Consider the following 14453-nt stretch of genomic DNA (forward strand, 5'->3'; position numbering starts at 1 on the left):
GTAGCACTTTGCCATAAATGGGAGGGAAGTTTATGGCACAGAGCATGTGATTCTGCTTTACAATACAAACGTCTTGAGTTCGAATCTCAGGCAAGCAAAATGATTTTTTATTATTTGGTTACTTCAAAATTACGCGTATGTGTGGGCAGACCAACACAATTAAAATATATTTTTGGATGAAATAAAGCTACAATCCTTCAGATTAAATTTTAGTTCAACAATAACTAACCTATAATAAGTTGTTCTTAATTCCGAACATGTTAATTGTGAATTCAAGAAATAGATTGAAAATTTTAGTTATATTGACAATTTCAAAAAATTTTTCGTCAACGATGATATGCTTTTACACATGTTTGATATTTTTATTCCAAAAAAAAATCGTTGAAGTAAAATCACTTAGTCCACCCGAGTTTTAAACATTTTCATCTATACTCATGATAAGTTGGGTTTGTTTTTACCCACAGTGTTACAGTGAAACAGTCAGTAGGACGGCGAAAATCCTATGGGGTGATCCGGATTGCGGGAGAACGAGGCTATAACTGAAAGGATGTAAGACGGCGGTCAGTATAGCTTATGGGACACATAGCACTATGAACTTACTTGTGCAAAATCGGTGCGGCAAGTGCTAGCATGCATAGGGCATGTGGGAAAGATGATGAGACGTTGGAGCACTTCCTATGTGATTGCCCGGCTTTTGCGGCTTAAAGACACCGGTAATTAGGTGGGGACCCGATACCAGACATGAAACAACTTAGGCGAGTGGTATAGAAAACAATTAAGGATTTTGTAAGTAGCACGGAATTCCTAACATAAAATTTTCTTTGTCGAGGATACGTTTCCGTTTTAAGAGCGCACAACAAGCCGATTTCTGGCTTAGGATTATTATCTGCACTCTCTTTTCAACCTAACCCAACTGTAGTGAGTAAAATTAATGAACTAACATGCATATATTATATAACAAACTCACACTTACGATAAGCATTTTTCTGAGTGTACGTATGGAAGAACTTTCTGGTCAGAAGACACTCGTATCAAAGTTGGCGTACTATGCTATCTTGGAGAACGGGGAATGCTTTACGGTTCCGCAAATATTACATTTTTGCATAATTAAAAATGTAGAAACATTTGATGCTATTGGAAATCTCTTATCGCCGTTTTGCTTATCTTCAACATTGACACTTGTTTGGGCTGAAAAAACGCTAATTTCGTTTTATATAACTCCTTCGAAACGAAGACCTTTTCGATCGGCATTGCAAACATTACCATGTAAAAGCGTGTTTGTTAAAATCGAAAGAGCTATCAATATGCGAAGCCAATATCAAAATCAGCCACTTGATAGTTGGTTTGGACTACGCATACCAATAAAAATAAAATGATTTTGATTCGATTTATCGTTCAATATCAATAAACAGACTCTTAATAAAAAACTTCCCTAATCTAGTCACTCCGATTGTAGCACCTTGAAATAATGATGCGCCTGTGGAAATCGGTCGAACGCATAAAGCTATCCGTTCGAAATTTTGCACAGCTACTTCTTCTTTTTATTGTTGTAGGTCATTGGGGATTGCCCATGGGCCTTTTCGGTTCAGATCTGAATATATTATAATCCAAATTGGTTTATATCCTGTTATAGCCCCCTTATGAACCGATCTCGCGATTTGAAATCCTTAGCCCCTCTCGGGAAGCAGCAATTGTTAGCCGATATGGGTGAAGTTTTGCAGGTAGTGTTCTGTTATGACTTTCAACATCCTTTGGTAAGTATGGACTCAATCGATGTATACCCTAATATAGCTCCCCTGTTAATCGATCTCCTGATTATTCTTCTTCGACCCCAAGAAGCTTTAATTTTTGGCTGATTTGGCAGAAACTTTGTACGTAATGCACAAATGTGCCCTTCAACTTAGTTCATTTGTGTACATTTTATATGGAATCCATAGTGGTGGGTTCTCAAGTAGGCCAGGCCGAACTTAACACAGTTTTTACTTGTTTATAGCTACAATGAAGTCCCTGTGTTGCATGTCTCACTGAGAAATTATAACAATTTCTCTCATATCAAATAGTGCTGAGCAATTTAAAATTGGGTCAATTATAAAAGGGCCCAACTAATAGCCTAGTAAGGATAAGGTTGCTCCAGAACTACACTTATTTAGGTAAGTTTTACAAAGTCGCCGAATTAGTGTGGGACGTTGCTGTGAAATGCGTTCTGTGTCCCAATTGGGCCATCTTAATCTATGAATTGCAGTCGTCTCTTTGTGGCGATATAGCGCTGTCAAGTGCTATTTTGTCCGTTCACCAAAGTTCAACAAGGATGTTGCATGCGGTGACTGGCTTCCTCTTGCCAGAGAGAAAGGAAACACCCCGTCTGCAATTAGCTTTGTTGTATTGGGAAAACTCGACAACGCTTTAATGGGGCTAAGCAACGATTCCACTGCGGTCATTGCCACCCCAATCCATCTGGAGACTGAATTGAATTGGTTTCGCCATTCGGTGGATGGCTGAACTTAGTTGCTGCCTCCCCAAAGCCAAAGCGAAAGTCTTTGTGTGATATGTCAAACGATTATAATTTTTGGATCATCGTCACGGACCAATATTCGCACTGGCATCTGCATTCATGCGATTTTCTAGCTCCTCCAGCTGGTAATGGCATTAATCAGCTCCGACTGCAAAATGTTGTGCACTTGCACGCCAACAGCAGCAATCCCAAACCCCGCATCAGCTCCAGCGCCAGCATTGTGGGAGGGGGTGAGCGGATGGCCAACTGAATGGAAAAAAACAAACAAATGAACGAATGAATGAAATTGTAACATTTTCATGTTTTGCTGTTTAATTTGCGGCAGATTTGGCATTCGACGATGTGCGTTGTTTATCTTCATATTCGCGTTCGAAAGTGAAAAGCATCGATGGCGGAGCAGACAAATGAAATGCAGTCAAAATTCCAAATTAAAGGAAAATAAAACGCGAATGCACTACGGAGTATAACTGGTTGGCTTGCTGGGCTGCATGACTGATAGTCTGCCTGCTTAGTTGTTTTGTTGGCGGGGCGTTTTTCCAGTTTGATTTAATTGCCGCAGCATGCTCCGCCGATGTTTGTTTGTTTAGGCTAACGCCTGTTACATCGATGCGAGTTTCTGATGATTGATCATCGTGTTGAGTGCCACTGAGCACATTAATTCATTGTATCGGAGTAGATTCTGTAACAACTGTCGCTGGTCTGAAATGGGGTGAATTGTGTGAGAAGTTCCCATCAATTCGGATGTTCTTTGTGTATTATGCCCAGCCTGCGAACAATGAATCACTTGTGATGATGCATAATGTGTCAATGTTTTGCCCCGGGTGCCGTGTGGCGCATGCGCACCTTGTTTTGAAGTTCAGTGTAAAGTTTGAAACGATTATGGCAGTGCGAACAACATTTCCAAGTTGCCGTAAAATACGCAACAAAACGCGCCAAGTGCCAATGGCATGATTGTCTAAATGTTCCTCAAATATCACGAGGCATTGCTTGGCTGCCGCGTTGCACGTTTCCCGCATTATGGTTGTTGCTCATAGATGTTGGCTCAAGCGACGAATCGATTTGAATCGAGGTGTTTTCCAAACGTCATATTTCCAGATTGGCTACACAAAACAGTCACGATTTGATCTCTTTTCCAAACTCGTGCAGCATGGCAGCAAGACTTTCGGGTTTATGAAAACTGTCCACACATTCGGACGTTATTTGCCATTGCGGTTGCTCAAAGTTGATTGGCCATAGACGTTGTCACAGCAGCTCTTTTGTTGCAAGCCAGCGACCGAAACTGGAAATTGTAACGAGTATTGATCGCACCAGAGTTACATTCATTTTGGCGTCTTTGGACTTTGAGCTTTGTCAAACAGCTCGACTTGGCAGCGGGTTATGTCTTACAGAATATGTTTGCAAAGAGAGCTTGGCCTTTGACGGGGTACGTGATGGCTTTATACTTGCGGCCACTAACATCTAATCGGCAGCAATATATGCACAGAGGAAATGAGCGAAATTAACTCTGAACAATTACATCGTCAGAATTTAGAGTGTGTTTAGCTTTGTGGGCAGTAATTCTAGAATGTATAGGTATTGGCCTGTTTATAGATCTCTAGTTAAACTTTGCTAAAACGTCAATTCGAGCAGCAAAGAAGTATTTCGTCAATACGAGTATATTTGTCAATGTCAAAAGAGCTAACAACTCATCTATGGTAAATAGCAAAGCCTGTCTATATAGACGAATCTGGATAGGAGTTATTATCTTCCATTCTCCTGGCCTACATTGTCGATATCCATTAACACGTTATTAGCATAGTTAGATCGTCACAGTAGTTATTATGCGAAAATCAAAATTGAAAGGAACTGCACATCACTTAGGCATGGGTTGAAGCAAGAAAATGCAATGGTGGTCCTAGGGTGGCACCAACAAATGAAATCCATCCTTATGTTAACCCACTTACCTTTGTTGCTCAGTTGCCAAGTCATATTTTGCTTATAGAACGGCAGAAAGGGAGCAATGCGTTGTTACAACAACCACAGCTGCGTCATTAAATAGGTGCTTGCACACAACAATGTAGCCATTGGCGGGATGACACCAGAGGAAGGGGTGGGGCCGGCTTGTACTATGGCAGTCAGTGTCAAAATCAAGTTCTCCATTACATGGCACGCTAAAACAAAGCCGTTCAATTGTTATTGGCAACCAGCAAACATTTGTATCAACTTCAGTTTCTCTAAGAAGTATAGAATCGTGCTAAAATTCCAGAATACATAAAAGGGGTCTGCTTTTACCTGTATCCGTTATTGGGTCCACGTTGAAGTTAATTGATTACTTGGGAATTTTAGACTGTAGCTGGAAAGTATTTTGCCAAATTGAGCGCGCTTTAACGATTTTATCTTTCTAGGAATTTGGAATCATCACATCGTATCCTTGCTTTTTTGCCTTGAAACTATCGACTACATATTTAAAAGCTTCACAAGCCATTTCTTGGTTTAGATATATAAGAGCACACTTTTTTTGGGGTTTGGGGTATGATCACTGAATTTATCGAAACCCATAGAAGATAACCGACTGGCAATGCGATTGAAACTTGCAAAACACCTTTAACTCAAATAGTGGAGAATGGCGATCAAATGCAAGGTATGCCGGCACCTAAATGGATGGTGGTACGTTCGGGAGACGATGAGTTATGGAGTGGGCTTTGTTGACATTTTACTATGGCGTTAGTTGAACATTTTACTGCAATTGTAAGACTGGATGCTGCACTTGTTTCATAGGAGAGGTCGACCATGACGACAGACATTGTTGTGTGATAAAACCAACTGGTATTACCAGACATGGATTGCCTTTGCGTTAGTATCCCATCTAATTCCGTTAACAACAAGTGGTTTTATAGCTGTTAGTATTTTTGTTTGCTGATTTTATTTCATAGTTGATAAACAGTTGGCAATTGATAAGTGTTAGCAAGATGATAACATGAGGTTTTTATCTCCTCGGTTATCTTAAATGTTTTAATTTTTACCAACATCATGCGAAAATCTTAAAACTTTTAATGTTGAACATTTTTAAATTAAAATTTTATTTGAAGATTTAAACGGTTGTTAAATCTGTCAGGTTAAACCGTTCTTCTTAAGGTAATTTAGTTCTTATACTTAACACCATGGGCAAAGTACGTCGACGGTTATCGTTTATGGTACTGGAATATATCTTCAGTACACTTGACTAGCAGTAAATACTGTCGCGACCAAACCAATTTTTTTTTTAACAAAAGACAAACCTTATGAGTAGGGGAAAACTTAAGAAAGAAATTCAAAGTTGAGAAAAAAATACCACATCTGAGAGATGTCATTTGCCCACAAACACCCATATAAACATAGCAGGGAGACTCACTCATTGTATTCATACAAACCTTATTTTGGATCAAAGCGCAGGCAAGGCACGACTTTTCCCTTGAATCCCTTTCGAGTGGGATATTATGGTGTTAAAACGAAGATGAGTGAGAGCGATTATTATAATACAAAATCCATGCCTTCTCATGTTAGTATGACGCACATTTTTCTGAGAAATAATTAACAACATTTAAATAGAAGTACAAACAAATATTGAGTTATTAATTTATAAAAATCGGTTTGGAACAGTTTTTTTTTTTTGTGAAAATAAAAAAGAAAATTGGGGATTTTTGGGGACAAGGACTAAAATTTCGGGACAACGAACGGACAAATACTGACAAGACAGCATAAACATAATTATAAAGATTGGAAAATGTTTTCAGAGCTATGTATTTTCGATGATTGTTATAAAGTTTATATACTTCGGTTTTGTCTTTACAATGAAATATAACGATAACAAAATTTGTTCCATCACTCATTAACACCAATTGTCCCACACGACACGGAATAGCTGTGAGCACCACACAGGCTGGAACATTGAGAGCCGATCTGTGTGGTGTTCATTGCTGTCACGAGAAGCTTAGCTGCGAGCTACCGGGAACGTCCAAAGGTTGTGGATAGTGAAATGTTCCGTACGGAGTAGTTTCAACGGCAGTTTCGGACGATCAGCGGTATCGAGAGGAGAGTTTCAGAGAGAGGAACTTGACGAAGATCGCCCCTTCCATATGAAAATGTGGCTACAATGACGACGACCAATTTTCCCAACATTTTTATTCGGTTAATATGATGGAAATTGCAACAGAAAATCTAGCTTGAATTTAATTTACAGTATGGTATTCAAGAATTGTTTAAATTACATTTAATTGCTAAGCGTTAAAAATTTTTTAAACAATTTCCACTTTCTCCTTATATTCAAACGCATCAATGCAGTGGGATTTGAAAGCGTTTATTTATTTGTTAAATAGGCTGGATTTATTTCCCTTTGTATTTTCTCAAACAGCCAGGCAGCCATTAAATCCCCGAATAACGTATTTCGGAATTCAAAAACCATCAACTGTCGCAAGTCTCTTAACGAGATGGCTGAATAGTTTAAAATTCACCTGTTCTGGGTGCCGGGCCACAAGGATCTGTCAGCTATTAGCCCTCTCTGTCCCTCTCTGTACTCAAAATGAGCATAGAGAGGGAAAAGTGCAAACATTTTTACCTTGACAAAATGTGCCACACTAATTTCGCTTTCTTTCAATGTGCTTTCGTTGAATACAAACAATGTCGGTGTTTTCAAAAATTTTTTCGAAGCTCCAATCAAAATATTCATTTGTATATTTGCCGCTCTCCAATTATGAGAAAGGCTTTTGATTATGAAATGGCAAACCAGCTGTATTTTAGTTAGAAAAGAAGTTTTTGGCGACCCTTGAGTATCTCTATGTAACCTATATTCTGTTTTTTCTTTTATTCCAGAACAAATCAAACTAACAATATGGCAACTCTTCATCAACGCCAATTGCACACTACGACATGTCATTATACTGTTGTGTGACTCAATGCCCCTCAAACTGTCAACAGCTGACCGACAATATTCACAATATGCCTGTAGTCATAGCGGCATGATCTCGCTACTTCAACTTTTTGAATAAAGTGAGAAAAACAAATCAATGGGGCAATAAAGGTGTAAAAAGTGTACACATAACAATCAAGAGCTGATAATTTTAATATTGGAGGTGTTAATTTGCCTTTAAAAGTCAATAAAACTCCATGCATCGTTACAAAGCAAGAAGTACTTCGCATCGATATCCAATTATATTTCAGTGCTTAATTATCTGCGAAGAGGAGCCACAACTGCTGTGAGGTAAGTCTTTATGTCGTTCATTACATTTGAAATATTTTCCATATCACATTTAGTTCATCGTTATGATTGATGCGCTTAATCAAGTTAAAATTTTCAAATGTGTGCGTTTTTGTGTGTTATTGTGAGCACAATGGATTGCGCACAATTGAAATCATTGACTATTATTCATGTGATATTCAAGTTCGGCTGTGCGGAACTGTGGATACTCATCACCATGGATATATTTTGCAATCCTGTTTTAAAACAACGTTACTATATATAAGTAGGGGCTGATTTGTATCAAATTTAATTCAGATACCGACAAGCCTTTTAAAATGAAATTTTCAAATTTCATCGAAATCGGCTATTTATGGGATCAAGACCCTAAAACGGAAAATCGGTCTTTACAGCAACCGTGTCCGATCTAGACCATTAACCTTTTGTTAAGGGGTCTAAGAGGTCTCTCTGTTCCAGATTTAAGGGAAATCGGATAACAAGTGCGCCTTTAATGGGTTTAAGACGTTAAGTCGGTAGATCAGCCTATATGGAAGCTATATCTAAATATGGTCTGATGTGAACTATACTCGTTTCGGGTATCCTACACCCAGAGAATTTAGTCTGCTGATATCAGCAAACACAGCCTGCTGATATTATATTAAAAATGTACTTTTGAATGAAGCCATACAAATATTTTGGTTATTTTCTACACACTAGTTCACATTTTTGCCAACTTTGAGCAAACATTTTTAGTTTGAAAGCATAAATATGATTTTAGTAGTTATTTTGTGTGCTATTATTTAAAATCGTAAAAAAAAATATCAAATGAAATAAAATTGGAAAAATATGTACGCTATATGGCTAAAAAATTAAATGTTAAAATTTAATATGACAATAACATCTGCAGACAGCAGCAAAAGTTTGCTGTTTTAGCAAAAAATTACTACTGCTCCATTTTCAGGAGGCTTTCTGTTTGCTTTTTTTTTACTGACAAATTTCTCTGAGTGTAACCCCTGTCGGCTAATAAGTGTACCTCCCTGTTATGGGCTTATGGCCCTTAATCATTAGATAGGTTCAATGGCAGCTATATCTCACTTTCCGACAGCTATAGCGTGATTGGACAAGACAAATGAACAGACAGACACGACAACATCGTAAAATCGTCTAGAATTTTACGACGATCAATAATAAACACGTATATACTTTGTAATTCATCGGAAAACCATATTTCAATGTCTTGCCAACGGCATGTCAAAATGAACACACACTCTATCCCATGTTGGTGGGCATAAAACGAGAGTGTTAGAGAGATAAAGGGAGTAGGGAAGAGTAATTTTGTAAAATATATAACCTATCTTTGAGTTTGAGCCCTCTTTATCTCCAATATTTGGCTGTATTAACATTGGTTGACACGAACCAAACCATTTACCAACAAACGAGATAGGAACTCATTCAAAGACAAAACATGCGTAGATATTTAATTCCCATTATCATCTAATGAGAAAATGTAGCGATGAGGGTTATCAAATAAGATAATGTCTAGTGTAATGATTTTATAAGCACGCCTAAATTCAGACAGCAGATCAATGATTTTCGCTCTCAACAGTAATAAGTAGGCAACTAAAAGGGACTCTTAAACCGTATATTTGTAAAAAAACCGTATATTTGTAAAAAAATCGAATTGAAAAGTAAAAGTAAGTGAGTAACATTTTACTTCAGCTTAAAATTTGAAAATAAAAGTAAAAAATTTTGTTTGTTTCTCTTTCGAGACGAGCTCAATAATGGGTGATTTCCTTTGCAAATGGAAAAGGAAAGCCAGAGATCGCAACACACACCAACCACTATGGGAAGCGTTTCGTCTTTGGTAAGAAGTCTTTTTCAACCATATTAGGTGTGATGGCTTCAAGGGCCGTGCGTTGGTATGTTGCATTTGTATCGAATTTATTGCGAAAACGCCTCAATGATACAAATACCACATTAACCACGCTCGACAACCCTGTCTATTAGCTGTACTTTTCCCAATGCATGTGTTTTCGTGTAATGACAGATTTTTTGTCTGCAAAAAATAACTTGGTAAGCACATGATTCTGTGCATCTGTTGGAAGTTGTATTGACGAAACGCGTCCCATAGTGGTTGGTGTGTGTCGCGATCTCTGGCTTTTGCGATCATTAAGCTCGTCTCGAAAGAGATACAAACGAAAATTGTGAAATTTAACGGTCTTCGCCCTAATTGTCAAAAAAACTTAAAAATGAAAAAGTTCAAATTTTTAAAAACAATTTCTATAAAAAGTTTGATCAAACATTAACCAACGTTTGACCATACTTCTTACAGAATCAAAATTTCGACAAAATTTCTTGTATTTCTTAGTTTGTAACCATATCCAGACAAAATAACAAAATTCGTAAAAAGTGTCAAAAAGGGTCACAGAAAGTGATAGCCTTCAAATAATGGTTAAGCCTGCTCAATTAGACCACAAAAATAGATACCTAGAGCGTTAAGCACTGTTTCAGCGCGTCTTGTTTTGTACCCAATATTAAAGCATAGAGGGAATAATAATCTAGTCATTCCGTTTGTAACACCTCGAAATATTGACAATAAAGTATATAAATTCTTGACCGTCTCGATATACTGAGTCAGTTCAGTTATGTCTGCCCGTGCGTCTGTCTGTCAAAATCACGACAGCGGTCGGATGTGAGGAGCTTGCCGCTTGAAATTTTGCACAGATACTTCCCATTAATGAAGGTTGTTGTGGATTACAAATGGATAAAAGGCATTAAGTTCGGCTGGGCTGAACTTGGGATTAACCACCTTTCGTCATTATCCGGAAAAATGCAACAATTTTTAACCAATTGCAGCTATATTTAAATATGGTCCGATTTAGACCAAACTTGGCACGGATGTCGAGTGGTCTAATAAATAATATTCACTATTCAAGTTGTTTAAACAGAATATTGGTCAATATGGCAGCTATATCACAATATAGACCGAACTGAACCATATAGAGCACGGATGTCCAAAAGCTTAACATAGGTCATTCCGTAAAATTTCAGCGAAATCGGATAATAGGGGGGCCTTTGATTTTGAACAAAATCGGATCAGATTTAGATATAGCTCCCCTACGAAACTTTCATCCGATATAGTCTTTTAGGCTTAAGTAGTCACAATTTTGGTCCGATCTTTACAAAATTTTGCCTAAAATAAAACATTTCGCTTTATTTGACGTCCCAATGCATGTGCGATATTGCACCGAAATCGGTTCAGATTTAGATATAGCTCCTGTATATATTTTCATCCGATTTTTGGTCCGATCTTTACAAAATTTGGCGTGAGATGTTTCATTTGATATCCTAAGACGTGTGCAAAATTTAATCAAAATCGGACGAGATTTACATATAGCACCCAATATATATTTTATCCGATATGCACTTTTAAGGCTGTAGAATCCACAAAATTTTCTTTGCCGTCCCAATATGTCTACAAAATTTCATCAATATCGGTCTAGATTTAGATGCAATGCAAATTTGCCCATGAACATTCCATTCAAGTTTAAGCTCAATGATAAGGAGCCTTCTTTTTATAGCCGAGTCCGAACCCCTTGCCGCAGTGCGACATCTCTTTGTGGAGAAGTTTTAACATGGCCGACATACCAAATGGTACAGTACCTCCCAAATGTCGCCAGCATTAGGAGGGATATCCACCGCTGAACATTTTCATGAAGTTCTCGCCAGGATTCGATTTAAGAATACAAATGCTATTGCAACTATCCAAATGTACACAAATCATCATGTACACATAACGTCGTAGTGCACCTTCAAATAAAAAGTCTGTCACAAGCTTCGAATGATGAGGTAAAGAGCATGCAGAAGGAAATTCAACTTTTTTTATGCCATTTGAAATTGCACTTGCGCCTTCTTGTATGGTGCTGAAAACTACACTCATACACCACATTAAATGTGAATAGAATTAGCCAAAATTAATTCTGCATGCACGGGAGTCATCGTGCTTTCCGCGTGCCCTCATGCGTATGATTAATGGCAATTAGAGACGCACACATCATACGCCCCAGATGGCAAGCCTTGCAGTGACATTGTGTTGCTCATACGCCCTAGAAAACAACAAAGTGCATTGTGGTATTGTTTTAAACGCCTTTCTTTGTTGGGGGTTTATTCTTTGTTGTCGTTGTTATTGTTATTATTGTTGTTTTAAATATGTGCATATTCAATGTAAACTAAACCATGCCATCGACTCAAGTGGGTTATACAGCCCGGCACGAAGTGCTTGCCAAAGCATATTCCTCCCAAATGAGTCCTTCAGAGGTTGACATCCACAAAAATGGAAAACAAAAAACCAAGAGCAGCCATCATTATGGGTGCGGGGAGATATGAAACAAGCAGCCAGTGTGTGTGTGTGTGTGTGTGTGGCGACCAAACAATGAAACGCTGGAAAAAACTGAAAGTGTGGTATTTGTCACTTGTCCGTCAATAGGTGCAACCCTTTAGGCCATCATGACAGACAGTACGTTGGTTTTTTACTATTCCTTCTCTAGATGGTGAACTAGAGAGATAGTGCGAATGAGAAAAATAGAACGAGCATACAAGAAAAACATTTGCAAGAGCATCGTCAGTGACATTTATCACATAGAGTGAGCACAGCAAAAGTTTTCAGCGCGACATGGCCATTTATACATTAACACGCAAACCTAAGTCATGCTGCCATAAAGAGGCATGTAGCTTGAAAGGTTACATTGAGATATTCAACTTCCCAGAAAGACTTTCAACTTAAACCCGACCTTTAGGCAGAACTTCCAGATACTGTCTTTTTAATGTGGGTTTGTTTACTGGGTATCGTTGGCTACAATGTCTACGGCCATATATCGTCCATCTCGTTAATTTTGCATGTAGGCATATAAAAAAGGATATGACATAGATGATGCGTTGTTACAATGTCGCCCGCTCCCATGAAATCCATAGAACAAAATGGCAATCTATTTTTAGGCCAACAAGCAAAGGCAAAGTCTCCTCCTTTCCAACCTCATCATCCTTCGCCAACAACAGGCCGAAATTTGTTCATTGAAAAAAAAAAACGCAGCCTTGAGGGTAACATGAGAAAACTCCGCATGTGAGCTTATATGGAACCGTACAACATTCAGTCTGACCTAAAGATGTCCGAAGAGAAGAAATGTTACATATGAACTTTGATGATGTATGAAGGCCAATGTAGCAAAAGGGAAAAGACATAAAATTTTTTTTCTATGTGATGCACATGAACACTAATCGAAGGCGAGGATGCTAATGAAATTCCCACACACACACACACACACACAAAGATGGCCGTTAAGATAAATAGAATGGTGGGCTGTCTTTGAAAATGCTGACACCGAGTCTTCCCTCCTTAGTTTTCCCTGATTTTTGGGTTCATATATAAATATTCGTTAAAGGCACGTTGGTGGTTTGCCTCTATTCTTTGATCAGGGACATGTGAATGATGCTTAAACTCATTATCACGAACGGCTGTATTACGGCAAGAAATTAGTTCAGAAAAAGGTTAACGCGCAAAATTAAACCAAAAAAACAAAAATCATCGCCATCGCTTGCACATTAGGTATTTTGATTTCTTTATGCCCCTTTCTTTTCGGTACTCTCCATTAGCTTATTGGGTTTGCTTGTTTATTAACATGACTTTTATTCAAAATGGATTAAACTGCATTGCCCTAAAATCCAAAATTTTGTGAAAATGAAACTATAAAGGGTAATGAAAAATCTAATCATTTGCATATTCAATCATTAATTTTTATTTTTTTTTTTTGGAATTTTGACCGAGTTTACCAGGGCATTTGTGGTTTGATTTTCATTTTGATGCATGATCAATACTATAAAATTTAAAACGATTTTGCTGCAAAAAGTGCCCACATCTGATAATTCAGTTAAAAGTTATACATTTTTAAGTCAAAAATGTAAAGAAAGTGGTTATTTCATATGTTAGTCACAAGAATAAGAATTTTGATTGATTAGTCTTTTGTGGCAAATTAGCTTGAAAACCATAATTTTTGTAAAGAGGACAATTTGAAGATTCATTTTAAGTGAAGTTTTAATAAAATATTTCAACTTACTTTATAATAGCCAATTTTTTTTTTTATCAAAAAATTGGAAAACCCCACAAGTTTTCTAAATACAAAGCCCAGACCTGCATTAGGGTTTAGGTTTTTTTTCCTTCATATGTCCCCTTAACCCAAGAATTTTTTTCTTTTCCCCAAACAATATTCATAGCTTCCACAGCAAATTTCCTAAAAAACTACGATTTGAAATCCACATTTTCTCGTAATGCTTACTTTGGATACTTTTGTGAAAAAATTCGGGCAAAAAAATTATTTGGATATCATTTTATATTTTTGTCTTACAAATTTTTCAAGTTGAGTTTCCGTTTTCAGAAAATTGCAAATTTTCCTTAATTTCTGGAATGAATTTGAGTGGATTGAAGGGGTGAAAACAAAAATAAGGGAAATAAATCCAATATAACAAAAACGAAAATTCAAATTGAGCACTATTCAGAAAAAATGGAAATCGGAGAGTAGATGAATATTTGACAGTCCGAACAATTTTTCAAAATGCCAAGGTGATCAACTTTAGAACCCTGCCCAGAGGCGCCCGGCCCACCTAGGGCCTTGAAATTTTGCACCTGATCTCTATAAAACCTCAGCTCTAACTACTCAATTATCTCAATCCTTTCCTCAAATGGCAGATTTTTTTACA

General features: G+C 37.5%; 1 long non-coding RNA gene across 1 annotated transcript in view; it reads left to right on the forward strand.

Annotated features, from left to right (window-relative positions):
* The window catches only part of LOC106088107 (uncharacterized), a 133615-nt gene extending 119402 nt beyond the window's left edge, over positions 1-14213 (forward strand). The window contains exons 4-5 of the long non-coding RNA XR_009398076.1: positions 7340-7727; positions 14132-14213. This is a non-coding gene — a long non-coding RNA (uncharacterized LOC106088107). The remainder of the gene's footprint in view (positions 1-7339; positions 7728-14131) is intronic.
* The last annotated feature ends 240 nt before the right edge of the window (positions 14214-14453 follow it).

This window comes from Stomoxys calcitrans, chromosome 4, assembly GCF_963082655.1.
Source record: "Stomoxys calcitrans chromosome 4, idStoCalc2.1, whole genome shotgun sequence".
NCBI classification, from domain to species: Eukaryota; Metazoa; Arthropoda; class Insecta; order Diptera; family Muscidae; genus Stomoxys; species Stomoxys calcitrans.